This window comes from Hyla sarda, chromosome 2 (genome assembly GCF_029499605.1).
Source record: "Hyla sarda isolate aHylSar1 chromosome 2, aHylSar1.hap1, whole genome shotgun sequence".
Lineage (NCBI taxonomy): Eukaryota > Metazoa > Chordata > Amphibia > Anura > Hylidae > Hyla > Hyla sarda.
The window spans coordinates 177,477,193-177,500,438 of NC_079190.1; the positions used below are offsets into that span (position 1 = coordinate 177,477,193).

At 39.8% G+C, this 23,246-nt stretch overlaps 1 protein-coding gene across 6 annotated transcripts in view; it reads left to right on the top strand.

The window, feature by feature from the left end:
* The window catches only part of MCF2L (MCF.2 cell line derived transforming sequence like), a 307,099-nt gene that overhangs the window by 36,168 nt on the left and 247,685 nt on the right, over positions 1–23,246 (top strand). For 2 of the 6 annotated variants that reach the window (XM_056555798.1, XM_056555805.1), the window contains exon 1: positions 16,321–16,543. The exons of the other annotated variants lie outside the window; for them this stretch is intronic. The gene's annotated coding sequence lies outside the window, so the exon portion shown is untranslated. Of the gene's footprint in view, positions 1–16,320; positions 16,544–23,246 lie in introns of those variants that run through there. 6 annotated transcript variants of the gene reach the window in all.

Here is a 23,246-nt window from a genome sequence, read left to right on the forward strand (position 1 = left end):
GGGGGACAGGAAACCCTTTGATCACATTCCCATTTGGCTCCATTCCAGACAATGCCATTCCAGGAGCTAACATTTTACAGAAGAAGCAAAGAATGCAGCTCTTGCACTAGACACTTAATGTGACTATATGTAGCAGAGGGGCTATAGTTTTTGCATCAGGACTGTGTAATTCTGCTAGCGCATCATTTCTTCCCTGCATATTGTATGCTGCTTCTATGAAGAGTAGATTTGGATTTTATGTCTATTACTGCTTACACAATTCTTATGTGATTTTCACCCCAATATTTATTTTTACCAGCATATAAAATGACTGCTGTCTCAGATTTTTCCCAGGTGACAATGCGGTCGAGACCTGACTCACTAGTCAGCTGATGACAGGGAGCCTGTCTGCTTCAATGGGTGGAGAGAGCCATCTGCAAGTAATGCAACAGCTGTAGGCACCCTGATTGAAAACCATAGGTCTGCAGCTCATTTATGTTTCAATGGGTGGGGTGGCTGATGTGTGGGAAGGAGGAAAATGGAATCATGGGATTTGTAGGCAAACAAGAAAACTGAAAACAGGAAATACCAGTTCACAAAAAGCTAGCCACAGTGTTATGGTAATCTCACAGCATAGGCATTTAGCCCAAGACAAGCGCAGATCCTTCCTAAGCATGTCCATTACTGCCTGCCAGGTACATACTAAAATCACCTTATGCTGGATAACCCCTTTAATTACACATTAACCCGTCCGACACCACAGTTCTAGATTTAGGGTCCCACCAAGGAGATTGAGCAGAAGGCCTCATCCTATTTTTTTCCACTGTTTAGTTTTTGCCTCCTAGGACCACAGGAGAGCAGCAGGAATGGTGGCAGCAGGGAACTCAGGGGAACGCTGGCTATATGGTGTACCAATGTTAAGAAGGGGGGTGGTGGAGTACCGCTTGGCTGGGAGTTGAAGTTTTGCCACATCTAAAGGGCTACAGTTTGAGACCACTGTTATACATGATCTGTGGCAAGAATAAGGACAGTGGTTTTGGAATTCCTGACTACAGCTGGTTTCCTATTTGTTCTTCTTCATGTGTTGGTTTGCAGCATACTTGACCAAAAAATACCAAAGTTGAGACTTTGGACTGTTAAGCAAATATTTAATGTTTAGTGATGCTGCTACTAGGGAAATAGGAATATATCAAACTCACTAAAGTTTTTGTGCTATCCACAAGAAACTGCACCTATATAAAACAAAATAATTGCAATGTAAGGATTATCTTCTTTTTTTAAATATGTTTCCATCTCAAAAAAATTCTAGCTAACTCTATGTAGGATTTAAGTGGTGGATTATTCTTCAAATTTGGTCTAATGCATTCACAGTAAAAGGCCAGCTAAGCATAAAATGAAGTTCCAAGTACTGTGTGATCTATCTTAAAGTCACTCTCATTAAGATGGCAACGCTGCGGAATCTGTAGGCGCTATATAAATAAATAAAATAAAATAAAGATGGCAGTTAAATAAGGGTCACTGCTTTCATTGTCTTCCCTACTCTTCTTAGTACGGTATAAATACCACATCTTACCCGATAAGAAATAGTTAAAGCAAATGCCGAAAAGAACCATTCACATATAATGATTAAAATAACATTTGATATATGGAGGTTGTCAAATTTTATGTAGATAAGATTAATCATTGTATATTTAAAAGTTGGTACAACTTTCTTAGTAGGGATAGGCATGTGCCAGATGATGTAAGACTATAACGACCAAACCCCTGGGCCATACAACACTCCTATCTGTACAACGCCAAAAACATAACTTTTAATACTGTGAAATTGTTAAAACATTTCTTCCCAGAAAACGTATTTTAAACTGACACCAGACCGGACCAAGATATATAAAGTGTCGATTACTAGGAGTTATCCCTCCAATGACTATAGTATACGGCACTGCAGTTGCCGCTAACTCGCTTGGCCGCTCTGGAAATGAAACTTAAAATGAAACACTATATTGCCAGCCTCTACATGTTTCGCTGTTACAACGGTGTTCTCAAAAGTTTCATTTTAATGGGGTACTTCACCCCTAAACATCTTATCCCCTATCCAAAGGATAGGGGAGAAGATGTCTGATCGCGGGGGACCCGACGCTGGGGACCCCGCAATATAGCATGCGGCACCCACCTGTTTCTGGTCCGGAAGCACTGGAGGGTCTGGGTCCCGACCACGGGAACAGAAGTTCGTGACGTCACACAGTAATAAATGGCAAAACATAAAATCCAGGTAGATATTGTATTTTTCCATAAAAAAAAAAAAACATTTGAGCTATTCACAATGTGCAAATCATGCCCAACAAGCTATATATAATAGCACAAATATCTGTCATGGAGATAATCTTATATACATGCCAGGGCAGGACCCAATGCCCAATGTGTGTTTTGCTACCATGCTTCTACCAGTGCTTAAAGGGGTTATCTAGAATTAGAAATATCTGCAGATTTTTTCAAAACCTGCACCACACCTCTCCTCAGGTTGTGTGGTATTGCAGCTAAGTTCTATTGAAGGAGATGGAGCTAAGTTGTGATACCAAACAAAACATGAGGGGAGGTGTGCTGCTTGTTTTAAAAAGAAATTATCTCTGATTTCCTATTCCTTGATAACCCCTTTAAAGGGATCATTTCATGCTGTCTAAACCTTGAGTCATCAGGGCAGTCCCCAGTGGCTTTTGGCCGCCCCGTCAGCCTTATTCATTAGATATCTCCATATACCCAAATATAGAGATCCATCAATAAAGGCTGGAGGTAGGGGAGAAACCATTGGGGGCCTCTTGAAAATAATGACTCTCTTTTTTTAAAGGGTTATTTCGGCGGTTTTATAAAAATTAGTATGGTGCTGGGGCCCTTAAAAAAATAAGATACATACCTAGCCCTGATCCCCTCAGCTCCTGTTTGGCTCTATCCGGTCCCCTGATCTTCTTTGATGTGCGCTCAGTGCAGGATCTGCATGCTCAGACAGTCACTGTCAGTAATTGGCTAGGCGGACAAGTCCTGCACTGAGCGTGCATCTCGGAATTGGCAGGGCTCTGAAACACACTTATTTTATTCAAAACTACATTTTGAAATAGAAAAATGGATGACTTTGTGCAATAGAAAACTTCTTTATTCAGGTACCAACAAGAACAGGATAAAAGTGACACGTTTCAGCCAGATTGACTAGCCTTACTCATACAGTATGAGTAAGGCTAGTCTATCTGGCTGAAACGCGTTACTTTTATCCTGTTCTTGTTGGTACCTGAATAAAGAAGTTTTCTATTGCACAAAGTCTGCGCTGGATCCATTTTTCTGCTTCAAGTTGTCCTCGGTGCTGGGTTGCACCTGTCCTGTCCGGACACTGAGCGCAATCAGGAGTGAGCTGATGAACTTTATTTCTTTATCAAAACTACATTTGCATTTTATTTTATTGGCTTCCATTTTACCCAGTTAAAGCAAAAAGATGTTCTGAATGAATTTTTTGCATATTTCCGGTCTGGTTTTTTCAGTTTGATAAGTGAAATGGAATCCTCTTGTTATAAATTGGGCTTTTCCTCCTGCTCTGACCTCAGGACTTCCTCTTGGCAAAGATATTGATGGGAACTGGTCAGTATAATTCAGATAAAGTGACATGGAGAATGTGAGTGATACAACAGCAGAAATATTAACCCCCCATCCCCACCCAATACTCTAATTCTGTCCTTCATAGAAAAGCTAATAGTTAAGGAAGATGATGTGCATTGTAAAGACTATTCCTATGAGCAGTAAGAATCCTATGCCAGAAATCGGCCTATTGACAACCAGAAATGAGAATCGATGTCAGCACTTCACTGATAAGATCCACAATGTACGAGTCCAGGATGTTGCATACAAAATATTTCCGCTGATGCAGAGGCTCCATTTTTGGTACATCCGTGTCTGAAAATTTATGGAACTAATTTCTGACACTTATAGTTTTTTTTTTTTTTTTCTGTATGTGACTTTAGTGAAAGGAAGAAGTTGACACCAATCTGGAAGGGCACTGCAGCTACCTTCAGGTCACTGATTAGATTTTTTTTTTATCTGGTGTAATTTAGGTTTACAAACAAACCATAACAACAACAAAAAATGACAATAAGGCCATGTTCACATGAGGGAATTTCTGTGCAGAATTCCGCATAAAAATTCTGCATGGACATTCCACAGCATTGATTTCAATAGGATTCTGCTTCACTGTGCACATGAATTTCCGCAGTAGATGTTTCTGTTGCGGAAATACTGATTCCGTAGTCCACAGAAAGAATAGACATGTCGCACAGAGTCCAAGGAAATGCACTGCCGTTTATGAGACGGCGCATTTCCGAGCAGTCCTAGCGCCAGCATGTTCTGCCGGCACTCCGCTGTCGGAGGAATGTCCGCACAGAATTCCACCACCTGAACATAGTTTAAAGGGGTACTTCGGTGAAAAACTTTTTTTTTTTTTTTTTTTTAATCAATTGGTACCAGAAAGTTAAACAGATTTGTAAATTACTTCTATAAAAAAAATCTTAATCCTTCCTGTACTTATTAGCTGCTGAATTCTACAGCGGAAATTCTTTTCTTTTTGAAACACAGAGCTGTCTGCTGACATCATGAGCACAGTGCTCTCTGCTGACATCTCTGTCCATTTTAGGAACTGTCCAGAACAGCATATGTTTGCTATGGGGATTTCCTTTTGCTCTGGACAGTTCCTAAAATGGACAGAGATGTCAGCAGAGAGCACTGTGCTCATGATGTCAGCAGACAGCTCTGTGTATCAAACGGAAAAGAGTTTCCACTGTAGTATTCAGCAGCTAATAAGTACAGGAAGGATTAAGATTTTTTAATAGAAGTAATTTACAAATCTGTTTAACTTTCTGGCACCAGTTGATTTAAAATTTTTTTTTTTTCACCGGAGTACCCCTTTAAGAATGCAAGCCTGGGAAAAGCAAAGGAGTTGTTACGGGACCAGGCTGGTTCATTATTCAGGGATGTTATAGATCAAGATCCAGAGGTGCATTACCAACTAATCCAGAGGTGCATTACCACCTAATCCATAGGTGCATTACCAACTAATCCAGAGGTGCATTACCACGTAATCCAGAGGTGCATTACCACGTAATCCAGAGGTGCATTACCACGTAATCCAGAGGTGCATTACCACGTAATCCAGAGGTGCATTACCACGTAATCCAGAGGTGCATTACCACGTAATCCAGAGGTGCATCTAGTGTTGAGCGTGAATATTCGAAATGCAAATTTTTATCCTGTATATCGGCACTTCGCGATTTCGTAAATATTTAGAATATAGCGCTATAAACTCGTAATGACGAATAGTCGGTTTCGTTTTTCTTCACAGTACACATCACAACAATGATGTGTACTGTGTAAAAAAAAAAAAAAAGTGATCATCCCTCCCTGCTTCCAGCTTGTGGTCCAAAGATGGCTCTAATATTATTTACTGTGCGAGTCGGTGTGGAGCGCGAATATTTCGTATATGGGAATAGGAAAATATTCGCGAATATCAGCACTTCCAGAGGACACTGATCCCTCTCTTCTTTTAGCTTTAGATAGGGTAGGTTAGTTTAGGGTATAGTGTTAGTTAGTTGAAATGGAAAAAAGTGAACGAACATAGCGAATATGCAAATTTTGCCAACATGGTACGAATATTCGTCCATATATTCGCGAAATATCGCAAATTTGAATATGACCCTGCAGCTCTTCACTAATTACCACGTAATCCAGAGGTTACATAGTTCATAAGGTTGAAAAAAGACCATAGTCCATCAAGTTCAACCTATATCCCTAATGAGTCCCTACTGAGTTGATCCAGAGGAAGGCAAAAAACCCTCATACTCGAGGTAAAAATTCCTTCCCGACTCCAAATATGGCATCAGAATAAATCTCTGGATCAACCTTCTGTCCCTATGAATCTAGTATACATAACCTGCAATGTTATTACTCTCCAAAAATGCATCCAGACCCCTTTTGAACTCTCTTACAGAGTTCACCATGACCACCTCCTCAGGCTGAGAATTCCAGCGTCTCACTGCTCTTACAGTAAAGAACCCCCATCTGTGCTGGTGTAGAAACCTTCTTTCCTCTGGACATAGAGGATGCCCCCTTGTTATAGATACAGTCCTGGGTATAAATAGATCATGGGAGAGATCTCTGTACTGTCCCCTGATATATTTATGCATAGTTATTAGGTCTCCCCTAAGCCTTCTTTTTTCTAAACTAAATAACCATAATTCTGATAATCTTTCTGGGTACTGTAGTCCTCCCATTCCCCGTATTACCCTGGTTGCCCGTCTTTGAACCCTCTCCAGCTCCACTATATCTTTCTTGTATACTGGTGCCCAGTACTGTACACAGTATTCTATGTGTGGTCTGACTAGTGATTTGTACAGGGGTAGAATTATTTCCTTGTCGTTGGCATCTATGCCCCTATTGATGCACCCCATGATTTTATTTGTCTTGGCAGCAGCTGCCCGACACTGGTCACTACAGCTAAATTTACTGTTAACTAAGACTCCTAAGTCCTTTTCCACGTCAGTCGTCCCAAGTGTGCTCCCATTTAATTAATCTCAGCCTGAATTTTTCTTCCTCATGTGCATAACCTTACATTTATCAGTGTTGAACCTCATCTGCCACTTCCCAGCCCAAACCTCCAACCTATCCAGATCCATTTGTAACAGTGCACTGTAATCTATTGTGTTTACCGCTTTACAGAGTTTAGTATCATCTGCAAAGATTGCTACTTTACTATTCACTATTCAACCCCTCTACAAGTTCATTAACCCCTTAACGACGCAGGACGTATATTTACGTCCTGCGCCGGCTCCCGCGATATGAAGCGGGATCGCGCCGCGATCCTGCATCATATCGCGTCGGTCCCGTTGCTCATGAATGGCCGGGACCCGCGGCTAATACCACACATCGCCGATCGCGGCGATGTGCGGTATTAACCCTTTAGAAGCGGCGGTTAAAGCTGACCGCCGCTTCTAAAGTGAAACTGAAAGTGACCCGGCTGCTCAGTCGGGCTGTTCGGGACTGCCGCGGTGAAATCGCGGCGTCCCGAACAGCTTACAGGACACCGGGAGGGCCCTTACCTGCCTCCTCGGTGTCCGATCGACGAATGACTGCTCCGTGACTGCTGAGATCCAGGCAGGAGCAGTCAAGCGCCGATAATGCTGATCACAGGCGTGTTAATACACACCAGTGATCAGCATAGGAGATCAGTGTGTGCAGTGTTATAGGTCCCTATGGGACCTATAACACTGCAAAAAAAAAGTAAAAAAAAAAGTGTTAATAAAGGTCATTTAACCCCTTCCCTAATAAAAGTTTGAATCACCCCCCATTTCCCATAAAAAAAATAAGTGTAAAAAAATTAATAAATAAACATATGTGGTATCGCCGCGTGCGTAAATGTCCGAACTATAAAAATATATCATTAATTAAACCGCACGGTCAATGGTGTACGCGCAAAAAAATTCCAAAGTCCAAAAAAGCGTATTTTGGTCACTTTTTATACCATTAAAAAAATGAATAAAAAGTGATCAAAAAGTCTGATCAAAACAAAAATCATACCTATAAAAACTTCAGATCACGGCGCAGAAAATGAGTCCTCATACCGCCCTGTACGTGGAAAAATAAAAAAGTTATAGGGGTCAGAAGATGACATTTTTGAACGTATAAATTTTTCTGCATGTAGTTATGATTTTTTCTAGAAGTGCGACAAAATCAAACCTATATAAGTAGGGTATCATTTTAACCGTATGGACCTACAGAATAATGATAAGGTGTCATTTTTATAGAAATATGCACTGCGTAGAAACGGAAGCCCCCAAAAGTTACAAAATGGCGTTTTTTTTCGATTTTGTCGCACAATGATTTTATTTTCCGTTTCGCCGTGCATTTTTGGGTAAAATGACTAATGTCACTGCAAAGTAGAATTGGCGACGCTAAAAATAAGCCATAATATGGATTTTTAGGTGGAAAATTGAAAGGGTTATGATTTTTAAAAGGTAAGGAGGAAAAAACGAAAGTGCAAAACGGAAAAACCCTGAGTCCTTAACCCCTTAAGGACACATGACGTACTGGAACGTCATGTGTCCACTCCCGATCTATAACGCGGGGCCACGGCGTGGCCCCGCATCATAGCGGTTCGGGCCCGGCCTCTAACAACGGCCGGGACCCGTGGCTAATAGCGCGCGGCATTGATCGCTGTGCCGCGCGCTATTAACCCTTTAGACGCGGCGTTCAAAGTTGAACGCCGCGTCTAAAGTGAAATCGAAAGCATGCCGGCTAGCTCAGTGGGCTGTTCGGGATAGCCGCGGTGAAATCGCGGCATCCCGAACAGCTGACAGGACAGCGGGAGGGCCCCTACCTGCCTCCTCGCTGTCCGATCGCCGAATGACAGCTCAGTGCCTGAGATCCAGGCATGAGCAGTCATGCGGCAGAATCATCGATCACTGGTTTCTTATGAGAAACCAGTGATCAATGTAAAAGATCAGTGTGTGCAGTGTTATAGGTCCCTATGGGACCTATAACACTGCAAAAAAAAAGTGCAAAAAAAAAGTGAATAAACATCATTTAACCCCTTCCCTATTAAAAGTTTGAATCACCCCCCTTTTCCCATAAAAGAAAAAACACAGTGTAAATAAAAATAAAAATAAACATAAATGGTATCGCCGCGTGCGGAAATGTCCGAATTATAAAAATATATCGTTAATTAAACCGCACGGTCAATGGCGTGCGCGCAAAAAAATTCCAAAGTCCAAAATAGTGCATTTTTGGTCACTTTTTATATCATGAAAAAATGAATAAAAAGCGATCAATAAGTCCTATCAATGCAAAAATGGTACCGTTAAAAACTTCAGATCACGGCGCAAAAAATGAGCCCTCATACCGCCCCATACACGGAAAAATAAAAAAGTTATAGGGGTCAGAAGATGACAATTTTAAACGTATTAATTTTCCTGCATGTAGTTATGATTTTTTCCAGAAGTCCGACAAAATCAAACCTATATAAGTAGGGTATCATTTTAATCGTATGGACCTACAGAATACATATCAGGTGTCATTTTTACCGAAAAATGTACTACGTAGAAACGGAAGCCCCCAAAAGTTACAAAACAGCGTTTTTTTTTAAATTTTGTCGCACAATGATTTTTTTTCCCGCTTCACCATAGATTTTTGGGCAAAATGACTGACGTCATTACAAAGTAGAATTGGTGGCGCAAAAAATAAGCCATCATATGGATTTTTAGGTGTAAATTTGAAAGAGTTATGATTTTTTAAAGGCAAGGAGCAAAAAACGAAAATGCAAAAACGGAAAAACCTCCGGTCCTTAAGGGGTTAAGGGGTTAAAGGGGTACTCTGGTGGCAAACTTTTTTTTTTTTAAATCAACTGGTGCCAGCAAGTTAAACAAATTTGCAAATTACTTCTATTAAAAAAATCTTAATCCTTGCAGTATTTATTAGCTGCTGAATACTATAGAGGATATAGATATAACAGCATATGTTTTCTATGAGGATTTTCTCCTACTCTGGACAGTTCTTAAAATGGACAGAGGTGTCAGCAGAGACCACTGTGTTCATGATGTCAGCAGAGAGCTCTGTGTTCCAAAAAGAAAATAATTTCCTCTGTAGTATTCAGCAGCTAATAAGTACTGGAATGATTAAGATTTTTTAATAGAAGTAATTTACTAATCTGTTTAACTTTCTGGCATCAGTTGACTAAAAAAAAAATAATTCCAACGGAGTACCCCTTTAATGAATATATTAAATAGAATAGGACCCAAGACGGACCCCTGTGGTACCCCACTAGTAACAGTCACCCAATCACAATAAGTACCATTAATAACCACCCTCTGTTTCCTATCACTGAGCCAGTTACTTACCCACTTACACACATTCTCCCCCAGCCCAATCCTTCTCATTTTATATACCAATCATTTTATGTGGCACAGTATCAAATGCTTTGGAAAAATCCAGATATACGACATCCGGCGATTGCCCCTGGTCCAGTCTGGAGCTCACCTCCTCATAAAAGCTGATCAGGTTAGTCTGACAGGACCATTACCACCTAATCCAGAGGTGCATTACCACCTAATCCAGAGGTGCATTACCACCTAATCCAGAGGTGCATTACCACCTAATCCAGAGGTGCATTACCACCTAATCCAGAGGTGCATTACCACCTAATCCAGAGGTGCATTACCACCTAATCCAGAGGCGCATTACCACCTAATCCAGAGGCGCATTACCACCTAATCCAGAGGCGCATTACCATGGAATCCAGAGGTGCATTACCACGTAATCCAGAGGCGCATTACCACCTAATCCAGAGGCGCATTACCATGGAATCCAGAGGTGCATTACCACCTAATCCAGAGGTGCATTACCACCTAATCCAGAGGTGCATTACCACCTAATCCAGAGGCGCATTACCACCTAATCCAGAGGCGCATTACCACCTAATCCAGAGGCGCATTACCATGGAATCCAGAGGTGCATTACCACGTAATCCAGAGGCGCATTACCACCTAATCCAGAGGCGCATTACCATGGAATCCAGAGGTGCATTACCACCTAATCCAGAGGCGCATTACCACCTAATCCAGAGGCGCATTACCACCTAATGCAGTGTTTCCCAAAGAGGGAGCCTACAGCTATTCTCTACAATTCCCAGCATGCCCAGACAGCCAAAGGCAGCAGCTGGAGGCACCCTGTTTGGAAAACACTGACCTATTGGATTGTTGGTGTTCACATGGGTATTGTCCATAAGGCCAGTGGTTTGGGAAAACAAAGAAAGCTACCAAAAATATTCTTTCACAGGTCCTCAGTTTTCTTATTGCTGCAGTTATAGTTTGTCATGGTCATTAATAGCAAAAAAATAGCCAACAGAGGATCCCAGAGAATCTAGTGGAATAAAACCAAGAAATATATTTTTTGTGATTCAGTGCACATTATAACTGGCATATAAAGTATTCTTTTGAACTTTAGGTTTAATATGATGAAATAAAACTTGCAAGAACAAATGCAAGATGCAAGTATATTGTCCTACGAAGTGTTAGTTAAGAGAATACCACCAGGTGGCAGCATTCTGAAAGTGTAATGGGCAGGAGATACTGTTGTGCAGTAAAACTCTTCAATACTAAATACAATATAATATACGTCTTTCAGTTAGGCATTTCTGTTTCTGGTATAATGCTGGAACACTGGTGTTTTTATGTTTTTAGGCGCATTGAAATGATGATAATTATACTAAAATAGATTTACATATCACATATCGGAAGAAAATAAAAACAATGGGGGATGTTTGTCGAAACCTGTCCAGAGGAAAAGTTGCTGAGTTACCCATATCGACCAATCAGATCGCTTCTTACATTTTTGAAAAGGCCTCTGAAAAATGAAAGAAGCAATCTGATTGGTTGCTATGGGCAACTCAGCAACTTTTCCTCTGGACAGGTTTTGATAAATCTCCCCCAACTGAAATTTTAAAGAAAAAAAAAAAAAAAATATTATGTCCAAAAAATTGCAGCACTACTTTACCACAGTAGACGGGTGCCAGCCCCTCAGGCTCGATCACTGATAACTTCAAAAATGGTGCGCTTAAATATTGAAAAAATTGACCTGGCATCAGGCGCTCGGGGATCCAAAGAGATCTCACAACCAGTTCATGGAGGTGGATAGGGATTCAAGCTTTATTAGTATACAACAACGCGTTTCGGGGTTAGCATACCCCTTCTTCAGATTGACAGATCAAATCTGTCAATCTGAAGAAGGGGTATGCTAACCCCGAAACGCGTTGTTGTATACTAATAAAGCTTGAATCCCTATCCACCTCCATGAACTGGTTGTGAGATCTCTTTGGATCCCCGAGCGCCTGATGCCAGGTCAATTTTTTCAATATTTAAGCTCATCCACAGGATCTCCTCGTTGGATCTATCCTGAAGACCTGTAGGCTTGCACGGAATCCTTTATTACCTCAGACTGAGGTTACATGCGTATTATTATACGCTCCAGGTGAGCGGCCATTCATTAGACCCCTTACTTTTCCCCACTTTACGTGGGCCTCTGTATAAATTCTTAGGGTAATGCACTAGGCGCCTCTTTGGGCCTTCTTTCTTTTTTCTATTCATTTACAGGTTCAAAAATGGTGCGGCACTCCAAATATCCAAAAAATAACTATTTATTCCACATGTCAAACAGTGCGACGTTTCAGCCCCTCAATGGAGCTTTTTTCAAGCATGGTTGAAAAAAGCTCCATTGAGGGGCTGAAACGTCGCACTGTTTGACATGTGGAATAAATAGTTATTTTTTGGATATTTGGAGTGCCGCACCATTTTTGAAGTTATATCAATTTTTTTAAACAGCTGAAGGGGTAAAATTGCCAAAACTCCCCTCCCCCCATGATCTCCCCCCCCTTAAAATGATGCGGTGAGCCACACATGTGCGCTGCTACACCGCTACACCGCTTCTCTATGGGAGAAGTGAAATCTGCACAATACAGTTTTCTGCTGTTTCCAGCATTCTGATGGGAGACGGGGGTCCCTGTTTTCAAGATGATGGGGCCAGGTGCCCCCCACAATCAGCTAGTTACCCCCTATCTTGTGGACCAGGGATAACTTAAAAAGGTACTCCGGTGGAAAACCTTTTTTTTTTTTTTTTATCAACTGGTGCCAGAAAGTTACAGATTTGTAAATTACTTAATTTAAATTTAAAATCTTAATCCTTCCAGTACTCTCTGCTGACATCTCTGTCCATTTTAGGAACTGTCCAGAGCAGCATATGTTTTCAATGGGGATTTTCTCCTACTCTGGACAGTTCTTAAAATGGACAGAGATGTCAGCAGAGAGCACTGTGGTCATGATGTCAGCAGAGAGCTCTGTGTTCCAAAAAGAAAATAATTTCCTCTGTAGTATTCAGCAGCTAATAAGTACTGGAAGGATTAAGATTTTTTTAATAGAAGTAATTTACAAATCTGTTTAACTTTCTGGCACCAGTTGATTAAATAAAAAAAAAAAAAAAAGTTTTCCACCGGAGTACCTCATTAACAAGATGGCACAACCCTTTTAGTTTCATTCTGGGGCATACATAGAAATCACAGGGCCCCATAGCAAAAGTCAGAATTGCCTATTAAGAGAAATGCATACAGGGGTCAAGTCCTGCAGGAACGTGTGGGAACTTAGTTCCTGCACTTTTTCCACAGCAGGAACACCATTCCCATTAGCAGGGCCAGCCTTTGAGTGGAAATCATGGGTGAGTTCTAGAGATGAGCGAACTTACAGTACATTTGATTCGTCACAAACTTCTCGGCTCGGCAGTTGATGACTTATCCTGCATAAATGAGTTCAGCTTTCAGGTGCTCCGGTGGGCTGGAAAAGGTGGATGCAGTTTTAGGAGACTCTTTCCTAGGAATGTATCTACCTTTTCCAGCCCACCGGAGCACCTGAAAGCTGAACTCATTTATGCAGGATAAGGCATCAACTGCCGAGCCGAGAAGTTTGTGACGAATCAAATTTACTGTAAGTTCGCTCATCTCTAGTGAGTTCCCTCACTTTTTTTTTTCCAGGACTTGACCCCTGAATGCATATATATATATATATATATATATATATATATATATATATATATATTAATGTACATCAGCACAGGGGTGGTATATAGGAGGACTTTGCTTTGGTGGTCTCTCAGTATGTTCTTTATTGCAGGTTTGTGTTAAGTAGTCCAGATATCCCATTGCTGCCAGATAAAGATTCTTTGAATATGTATGCATATATAAGATTTATATTTCGTGTGTTAGTCTGGCGGTATAATAGGCACATTTAGTTAACAGTGGGGTATTCCATTTTCTGGGCAATGGCATAATAATCATGTAATAGTGTAGAATGGGCTGTGGGATGCCTCTGCCATACCGTGCTCTGGACATCCCACAATAATAACCATTGAATATTCAGCGTACTCTGATATTCTCCAGGGAAAAGCTGCACACTATTCTCCTATGGCTGTGAGCATTACCCCATCTGGATGCTTTTACTATATGATCTTATTGATACCATTCCGGCTGTAAGATGTACAGACTCCCTTGCAGACACTGTTTGTACATGTCCGTGATATAATATTGTGTCACTTCCTTTGCAGCTTTGCTTGACTGTTGGGCAGGAGATGCCAGCGTGCCAACACCGTGTGACAGGGACGATATTATGTCAGGTGTAGGATTTCCCAACTGTTCCTCTCAGCTGTTGCCTTATTGCTGGCACGGCCTTGACAATCTGCTGAACTTGCCCGCTTTTTTCTGCCTGATCCTTTGCTCTAGTGTCACATCTAGGGTCGCCACCTTTCTTTAAAAAAAAAACAAAAAAAAACATACCGGCCATGCTAATTTGCATAATTAATTATATATGCATAACATCACAGGATACACACATGCGGGGGAAATTTTGTCCTATTCTGACCCATATAACTTTTTCATTTCTCCTTATACGGGCCTGTATGTGGGCAATTTTTTTGCGCCCCGATCTGTAGTTTTTAACAGGACCATTTTTGTATTGATGTGACTTTTTGATCACTTAGTTTTTATTAAATTCAGGAGTTGCAGTTATTTACTAACTACAACTCCCAGCATGCCCTGATACAGGCTGTGGCTCAGCATCTGCCCCAAATAAAAACTACAACTCCCAGCATGTTGGACTCTTTAGTAGTATATAGTATAGGTCAGTGTTTCCCAACCAGGGGTGCCTCCAGCTGTTGCAAAACTCCAACTCCCAGCATGCCCAGACAGCCAACGGCTGTCTGGGCATGCTGGGGGTTGTAGTTTTGCAACAGCTGGAGGCGCTCTGGTTAGGAAACACTGGTGTAAAAGGCTATCCGGCCATGCTGGGAGTTGTAGTTTTGCAATAGCTGGAAGTGCTCTGGTTAGGAACCACTGCTGTAAAAGGCTGTCCGGCCATGCTGGGAGTTGTAGTTTTGCAACAGCTGGAGGCGCTCTGGTTAGGAAACACTGCTGTAAAAGGCTATCTGGACATGCTGGGAGTTGTAGTTTTGCAACAGCTGGAGGCGCTCTGGTTAGGAAACACTGCTGTAAAAGGCTATCTGGGTATGCTGGGAGTTGTAGTTTTGCAACAGCTGGAGGCGCTCTGGTTAGGAAATACTGCTGTACAAGGCTATCCGGGCATGCTGGGAGTTGTAGATTTGCAACAGCTGGAGGCGCTCTGGTTAGGAAACACTGCTGAAAAAGGCTATCCGGGCATGCTGGGAGTTGTAGTTTTGCAACAGCTGGAGGCGCTCTGGTTAGGAAACACTGCAGTAAAAGGCTATCTGGGCATGCTGGGAGTTGTAGTTTTGCAACAGCTGGAGGCGCTCTGGTTAGGAAATACTGCTGTAAAAGGCTATCCGAGCATGCTAGGAGTTTTAGTTTTGCAACAGCTGGAGGCGCTCTGGTTAGGAAACACTGCTGTAAAAGGATATCTGGCCATGCTGGGAGTTGTAGTTTTGCAACAGCTGGAGGCGCTCTGGTTAGGAAATACTGCTGTAAAAGGCTATCCGAGCATGCTAGGAGTTTTAGTTTTGCAACAGCTGGAGGCTCTCTGGTTAGGAAACACTGCTGTAAAAGGATATCTGGCCATGCTGGGAGTTGTAGTTTTGCAACAGCTGGAGGCGCTCTGGTTAGGAAACACTGCTGTAAAAGGCTATCTGGGCATGCTAGGAGTTTTAGTTTTGCAACAGCTGGAGGCGCTCTGGTTAGGAAACACTGCTGTAAAAGGCTATCTGGCCATGCTGGGAGTTGTAGTTTTGCAACAGCTGGAAGTGCTCTGGTTAGGAAACACTGCTGTAAAAAAAGGCTATCTGGGTATGCTGGGAGTTGTAGTTTTGCAACAGCTGGAGGTGCTCTGGTTAGGAAACACTGCTGTAAAAGGCTGTCCGGCCATGCTGGGAGTTGTAGTTTTGCAACAGCTGGAGGTGCTCTGGTTAGGAAACACTGGTATAATATATGGTGCAACATTCCGGGAGTTGGAGGATTGGTTGGATAAATATCGGCCATTGCATTGCCAGCAGTTTTAATATAAAAATACTAGAAGGGAAGCTAAAATACCGTCCGTGCCAGTAAAGTACCAGCCGGGTGGCAAACCTAGTCACATCACATATAAATAAATATATATACATAGCAGATGGACATTATTATTATTATTATGGGGATAGATAAAGGTCGTCTGAATGCAGGAGGGTTTTCTCTTTTAACTTTTGTCCCATCATGTAAATTCCCTCTGACTGGGACATGAGTGGTTTCCATGGTGACGGACGCATTGAAAGCCCAGTGCATTAGGCTGCTCTGGAGTTTATGAATAGGAGCAGACTTTAGATATTCCCTTCTATGGATACAGATAGGGCGGGCGTGCAACGTTTTATTATATAGGAAGTAAAAATGACTTTAAGAAAACATCCTTGTAAAGAATAAGAAGAAAAAATCTCATGACTACCCGCAAATAACATCCTGATGCTTAGAAGCCCGCTGTTTCTGGAGAAGGAGCGAGACGCTTATGAGGTAAGTTTGCTTCTTTCCAGGAACACTGCATTCTTTCAGAGGAAAACAAGTGTCAGTGAGGGGCACTTCATTGGGGTGGTCTCCAGCAATGCCTTCACTGTAAGGAAGGAACTTGTTATCTATCCACAACTCTTCTACGTATAAGATGATGAGATGGCATCGTGCTTTATCAGGATTATAGGAAACAATGGAATCCACCATGTAGAAGAGGAATTGGTGTAAAAGTCACTTCTGGAAATAGAAGATTCACCTGGTGGTTATGGGTCTTGGGTTGGTCATGTTTGCCGTTCTAATAGCCGGCAATATATATCCGAGAACAGTGACGCCACATGCAATGATTTCCCAGACTGGTACAAGGACCAGACACAAGCATCAATTGTTCTCAGCTCAGACCTTGGCTGCATGGAAGGCTTCCTAAACACAACAAGTACATGGGCTGGATAACTGTACTGCTACAAGTGACAAAGGATATTACTGCTATATAGAAAACAAGGAGGCCATATGATACTACTGCTATATAGAAAACAAGGAGGCCATATTATATTACTGCTATATAGAAAACAAGGAGGCCATATGATACTACTGCTATATAGAAAACAAGGAGGCCATATGATATTACTGCTATATAGAAAACAAGGAGGCCATATTATATTACTGCTATATAGAAAACAAGGAGGCCATATGTAATTACTGCTATATAGAAAACAAGGAGGCCATATGATATTACTGCTATATAGAAAACAAGGAGGCCATATTATATTACTGCTATATAGAAAACAAGGAGGCCATATGATACTACTGCTATATAGAAAACAAGGAGGCCATATTATATTACTGCTATATAGAAAACAAGGAGGCCATATTATATTACTGCTACATAGAAAACAAGGAGGCCATATTATATTACTGCTATATAGAAAACAAGGAGGCCATATTATATTACTGCTACATAGAAAACAAGGAGGCCATATGATATTACTGCTATATAGAAAACAAGGAGGCCATATTATATTACTGCTACATAGAAAACAAGGAGGCCATATTATATTACTGCTACATAGAAAACAAGGAGGCCATATTATATTACTGCTACATAGAAAACAAGGAGGCCATATTATATTACTGCTATATAGAAAACAAGGAGGCCATATTATATTACTGCTACATAGAAAACAAGGAGGCCATATGATATTACTGCTATATAGAAAACAAGGAGGCCATATGTAATTACTGCTATATAGAAAACAAGGAGGCCATATGATATTACTGCTATATAGAAAACAAGGAGGCCATATTATATTACTGCTATATAGAAAACAAGGAGGCCATATGTAATTACTGCTATATAGAAAACAAGGAGGCCATATGATATTACTGCTATATAGAAAACAAGGAGGCCATATTATATTACTGCTATATAGAAAACAAGGAGGCCATATGATACTACTGCTATATAGAAAACAAGGAGGCCATATTATATTACTGCTATATAGAAAACAAGGAGGCCATATTATATTACTGCTACATAGAAAACAAGGAGGCCATATTATATTACTGCTATATAGAAAACAAGGAGGCCATATTATATTACTGCTACATAGAAAACAAGGAGGCCATATGATATTACTGCTATATAGAAAACAAGGAGGCCATATTATATTACTGCTACATAGAAAACAAGGAGGCCATATTATATTACTGCTACATAGAAAACAAGGAGGCCATATTATATTACTGCTACATAGAAAACAAGGAGGCCATATTATATTACTGCTATATAGAAAACAAGGAGGCCATATTATATTACTGCTACATAGAAAACAAGGAGGCCATATGATATTACTGCTATATAGAAAACAAGGAGGCCATATTATATTACTGCTACATAGAAAACAAGGAGGCCATATTATATTACTGCTACATAGAAAACAAGGAGGCCATATTATATTACTGCTACATAGAAAACAAGGAGGCCATATTATATTACTGCTATATAGAAAACAAGGAGGCCATATTATATTACTGCTACATAGAAAACAAGGAGGCCATATGATATTACTGCTATATAGAAAACAAGGAGGCCATATGATATTACTGCTATATAGAAAACAAGGAGGCCATATTATATTACTGCTATATAGAAAACAAGGAGGCCATATGATACTACTGCTATATAGAAAACAAGGAGGCCATATTATATTACTGCTATATAGAAAACAAGGAGGCCATATATTACTGCTATATAGAAAACAAGGAGGCCATATGATATTACTGCTATATAGAAAAGAAGGAGGCTATATTATATTACTGCTATATAGAAAACAAGGAGGCTATATTATATTACTGCTATATAGAAAACAAGGAGGCCATATATTACTGCTATATAGAAAACAAGGAGGCCATATGATATTACTGCTATATAGAAAACAAGGAGGCTATATTATATTACTGCTATATAGAAAACAAGGAGGCCATATTATATTACTGCTATATAGAAAACAAGGAGGCTATATTATATTACTGCTATATAGAAAACAAGGAGGCCATATTATATTACTGCTATATAGAAAACAAGGAGGCCATATGATACTACTGCTATATAGAAAACAAGGAGGCCATATTATATTACTGCTATATAGAAAACAAGGAGGCCATATTATATTACTGCTATATAGAAAACAAGGAGGCCATATGATATTACTGCTATATAGAAAACAAGGAGGCCATATTATATTACTGCTATATAGAAAACAAGGAGGCTATATTATATTACTGCTATATAGAAAACAAGGAGGCCATATTATATTACTGCTATATAGAAAACAAGGAGGCCATATGATACTACTGCTATATAGAAAACAAGGAGGCCATATTATATTACTGCTATATAGAAAACAAGGAGGCCATATTATATTACTGCTATATAGAAAACAAGGAGGCCATATTATATTACTGCTATATAGAAAACAAGGAGGCCATATGATATTACTGCTATATAGAAAACAAGGAGGCCATATTATATTACTGCTATATAGAAAACAAGGAGGCCATATTATATTACTGCTATATAGAAAACAAGGAGGCCATATTATATTACTGCTACATAGAAAACAAGGAGGCCATATTATATTACTGCTATATAGAAAACAAGGAGGCCATATGATACTACTGCTATATAGAAAACAAGGAGGCCATATTATATTACTGCTATATAGAAAACAAGGAGGCCATATTATATTACTGCTACATAGAAAACAAGGAGGCCATATTATATTACTGCTATATAGAAAACAAGGAGGCCATATTATATTACTGCTACATAGAAAACAAGGAGGCCATATGATATTACTGCTATATAGAAAACAAGGAGGCCATATTATATTACTGCTACATAGAAAACAAGGAGGCCATATTATATTACTGCTACATAGAAAACAAGGAGGCCATATTATATTACTGCTACATAGAAAACAAGGAGGCCATATTATATTACTGCTATATAGAAAACAAGGAGGCCATATTATATTACTGCTACATAGAAAACAAGGAGGCCATATGATATTACTGCTATATAGAAAACAAGGAGGCCATATGATATTACTGCTATATAGAAAACAAGGAGGCCATATTATATTACTGCTATATAGAAAACAAGGAGGCCATATGATACTACTGCTATATAGAAAACAAGGAGGCCATATTATATTACTGCTATATAGAAAACAAGGAGGCCATATATTACTGCTATATAGAAAACAAGGAGGCCATATGATATTACTGCTATATAGAAAAGAAGGAGGCTATATTATATTACTGCTATATAGAGAACAAGGAGGCTATATTATATTACTGCTATATAGAAAACAAGGAGGCCATATATTACTGCTATATAGAAAACAAGGAGGCCATATGATATTACTGCTATATAGAAAACAAGGAGGCTATATTATATTACTGCTATATAGAAAACAAGGAGGCCATATTATATTACTGCTATATAGAAAACAAGGAGGCTATATTATATTACTGCTATATAGAAAACAAGGAGGCCATATTATATTACTGCTATATAGAAAACAAGGAGGCCATATGATACTACTGCTATATAGAAAACAAGGAGGCCATATTATATTACTGCTATATAGAAAACAAGGAGGCCATATTATATTACTGCTATATAGAAAACAAGGAGGCCATATGATATTACTGCTATATAGAAAACAAGGAGGCCATATTATATTACTGCTATATAGAAAACAAGGAGGCTATATTATATTACTGCTATATAGAAAACAAGGAGGCCATATTATATTACTGCTATATAGAAAACAAGGAGGCCATATGATACTACTGCTATATAGAAAACAAGGAGGCCATATTATATTACTGCTATATAGAAAACAAGGAGGCCATATTATATTACTGCTATATAGAAAACAAGGAGGCCATATTATATTACTGCTATATAGAAAACAAGGAGGCCATATGATATTACTGCTATATAGAAAACAAGGAGGCCATATTATATTACTGCTATATAGAAAACAAGGAGGCCATATTATATTACTGCTATATAGAAAACAAGGAGGCCATATTATATTACTGCTACATAGAAAACAAGGAGGCCATATTATATTACTGCTATATAGAAAACAAGGAGGCCATATGATACTACTGCTATATAGAAAACAAGGAGGCCATATTATATTACTGCTATATAGAAAACAAGGAGGCCATATGATATTACTGCTATATAGAAAACAAGGAGGCCATATGATATTACTGCTATATAGAAAACAAGGAGGCCATATTATATTACTGCTATATAGAAAACAAGGAGGCCATATTATATTACTGCTATATAGAAAACAAGGAGGCCATATGACATTACTGCTACATAGAAAACAAGGAGGCCATATTATAGAAATCCTGCCAGGTTTATAAGCTGGGGCACTAATGGTTGTCCCAAAAATCATGTCCATCTAAAATTATAACTGAGAGTGTGGGGTGGGGTGGTGGTGGGGTTACGCACCAGGGCCCCCCTTAAATCATGAGAATTGGTATGTGCTGGTGCTAGCCGTCAGTAGAATTTGACAGCGTCTTAAATGTTGTTTTTGTCAATAAGAAGAAATGACTACTGTGTATATATACAGTGGGGAAAAAATTATTAATTCAGCCACCAATTGTGCAAGTTCTCCCACTTTAACAAGATGGCACAACCCCTTTAGTTTCATTCTGGGGCATACATAGAAATGTGCATATATATATATATATATATATATATATATATATATATATATATACACACACACACACAATAATGTACATCAGCACAGGGGTGATATACAGTGGGGGAAAAAAGTATTTAGTCAGCCACCAATTGGGCAAGTTCTCCCACTTAAAAAGATGAGAGACCTGTAATGTTCATCATAGGTATACCTCAACTATGAGAGACATAATGTTCTTTGGATGCAACTCAGCATTCTTTCTTTTATAACCAAAACGAGTTGAGTTTTTACCAAAATGTTCTACTTAAATTTCATCTGACCATATGACATTCTCCCAATCCTCTTCTGGATCATCCAAATGCTCTCTAGCAAACTTCAGACAGGCCCGGACATGTACTGGCTTAAGCAGGGGGACACGGCTGGCACTGCATGACTTGAATCCCAGGCGGTGTAGTGAGTTACTGATGGTAGCCTTTGTTAGTTTGGTCCCAGCTCTCTGCAGGTGATTCGCTAGGTCCCCCCTGTTGTTCTGGGATTTTTGCTCACCGTTCTTGTAATCATTTTGACACCACGGGGTGAGATCTTGCGTGGAGCCCCAGATCGAGGGAGATTATCAGTTGTCTTGTATGTCTTCCATTTTCTAATAATTGTTTATTTCTTCACACCAAGCTGCTTGCCTATTGCAGATTCAGTCTTCCCAGACTGGTGCAGGTCTACAATTTTGTTTCTGGTGTTCTTCGACAGCTCTTTGGTCTTGGCCATAGTGGAGTTTGGAGTGTGACTGTTTGAACTTGTTATCAGAATAAAAGACACCTATTCACAACCTCAAACAGGTGTCATTAATACAGGCAACGAGTGGAGGACAGAGGAGACTCTTAAAGACGAAGTTACAGGTCTGTGAGAGCCAGAAATCTTGTTTGTTTGTAGGTGACCAAATACTTATTTTCCACCATAATTTGCAAATAAAATCTTAAAAAAATCAGACAATGTGATTTTATGGATTTTTTTTCTTCTCATTATGTCTCTCATAGTTGAGGTATACCTATGATGGAAATTACAGGCCTCTCATCTTTTTATGTGGGAGAACGTGCACAATTGGTGGCTGACTAAATACTTTTTCCACCCACTGTATTTGGTGATGCAAGTATATCAATAATAAGTCCTCTCTGGATAGATTATGTATTCTTAGCTGGGCTGCACAGGACAATATGTGTCCATAAGTCCTAAATAAAATAAAAAAAATGAAGAGATAATCCAGAATTTATGTGGCAGAAGTTCTGCACCGTGTATGGTGCAACAGAAACCCATGAAAACCAATGGTAGGCTGCCAAGCAATATTCCAGTCAGAAATTCTATAGTGTGAATGGGCCTGACTTTCCTAATCTGTATATTTTGAATGCATGGGAAAACCGCTTTTGGGGTTGGATTTGCATACAATTTGAGACTGCTCAATAGTGAAATAAGATTAAAGGGAA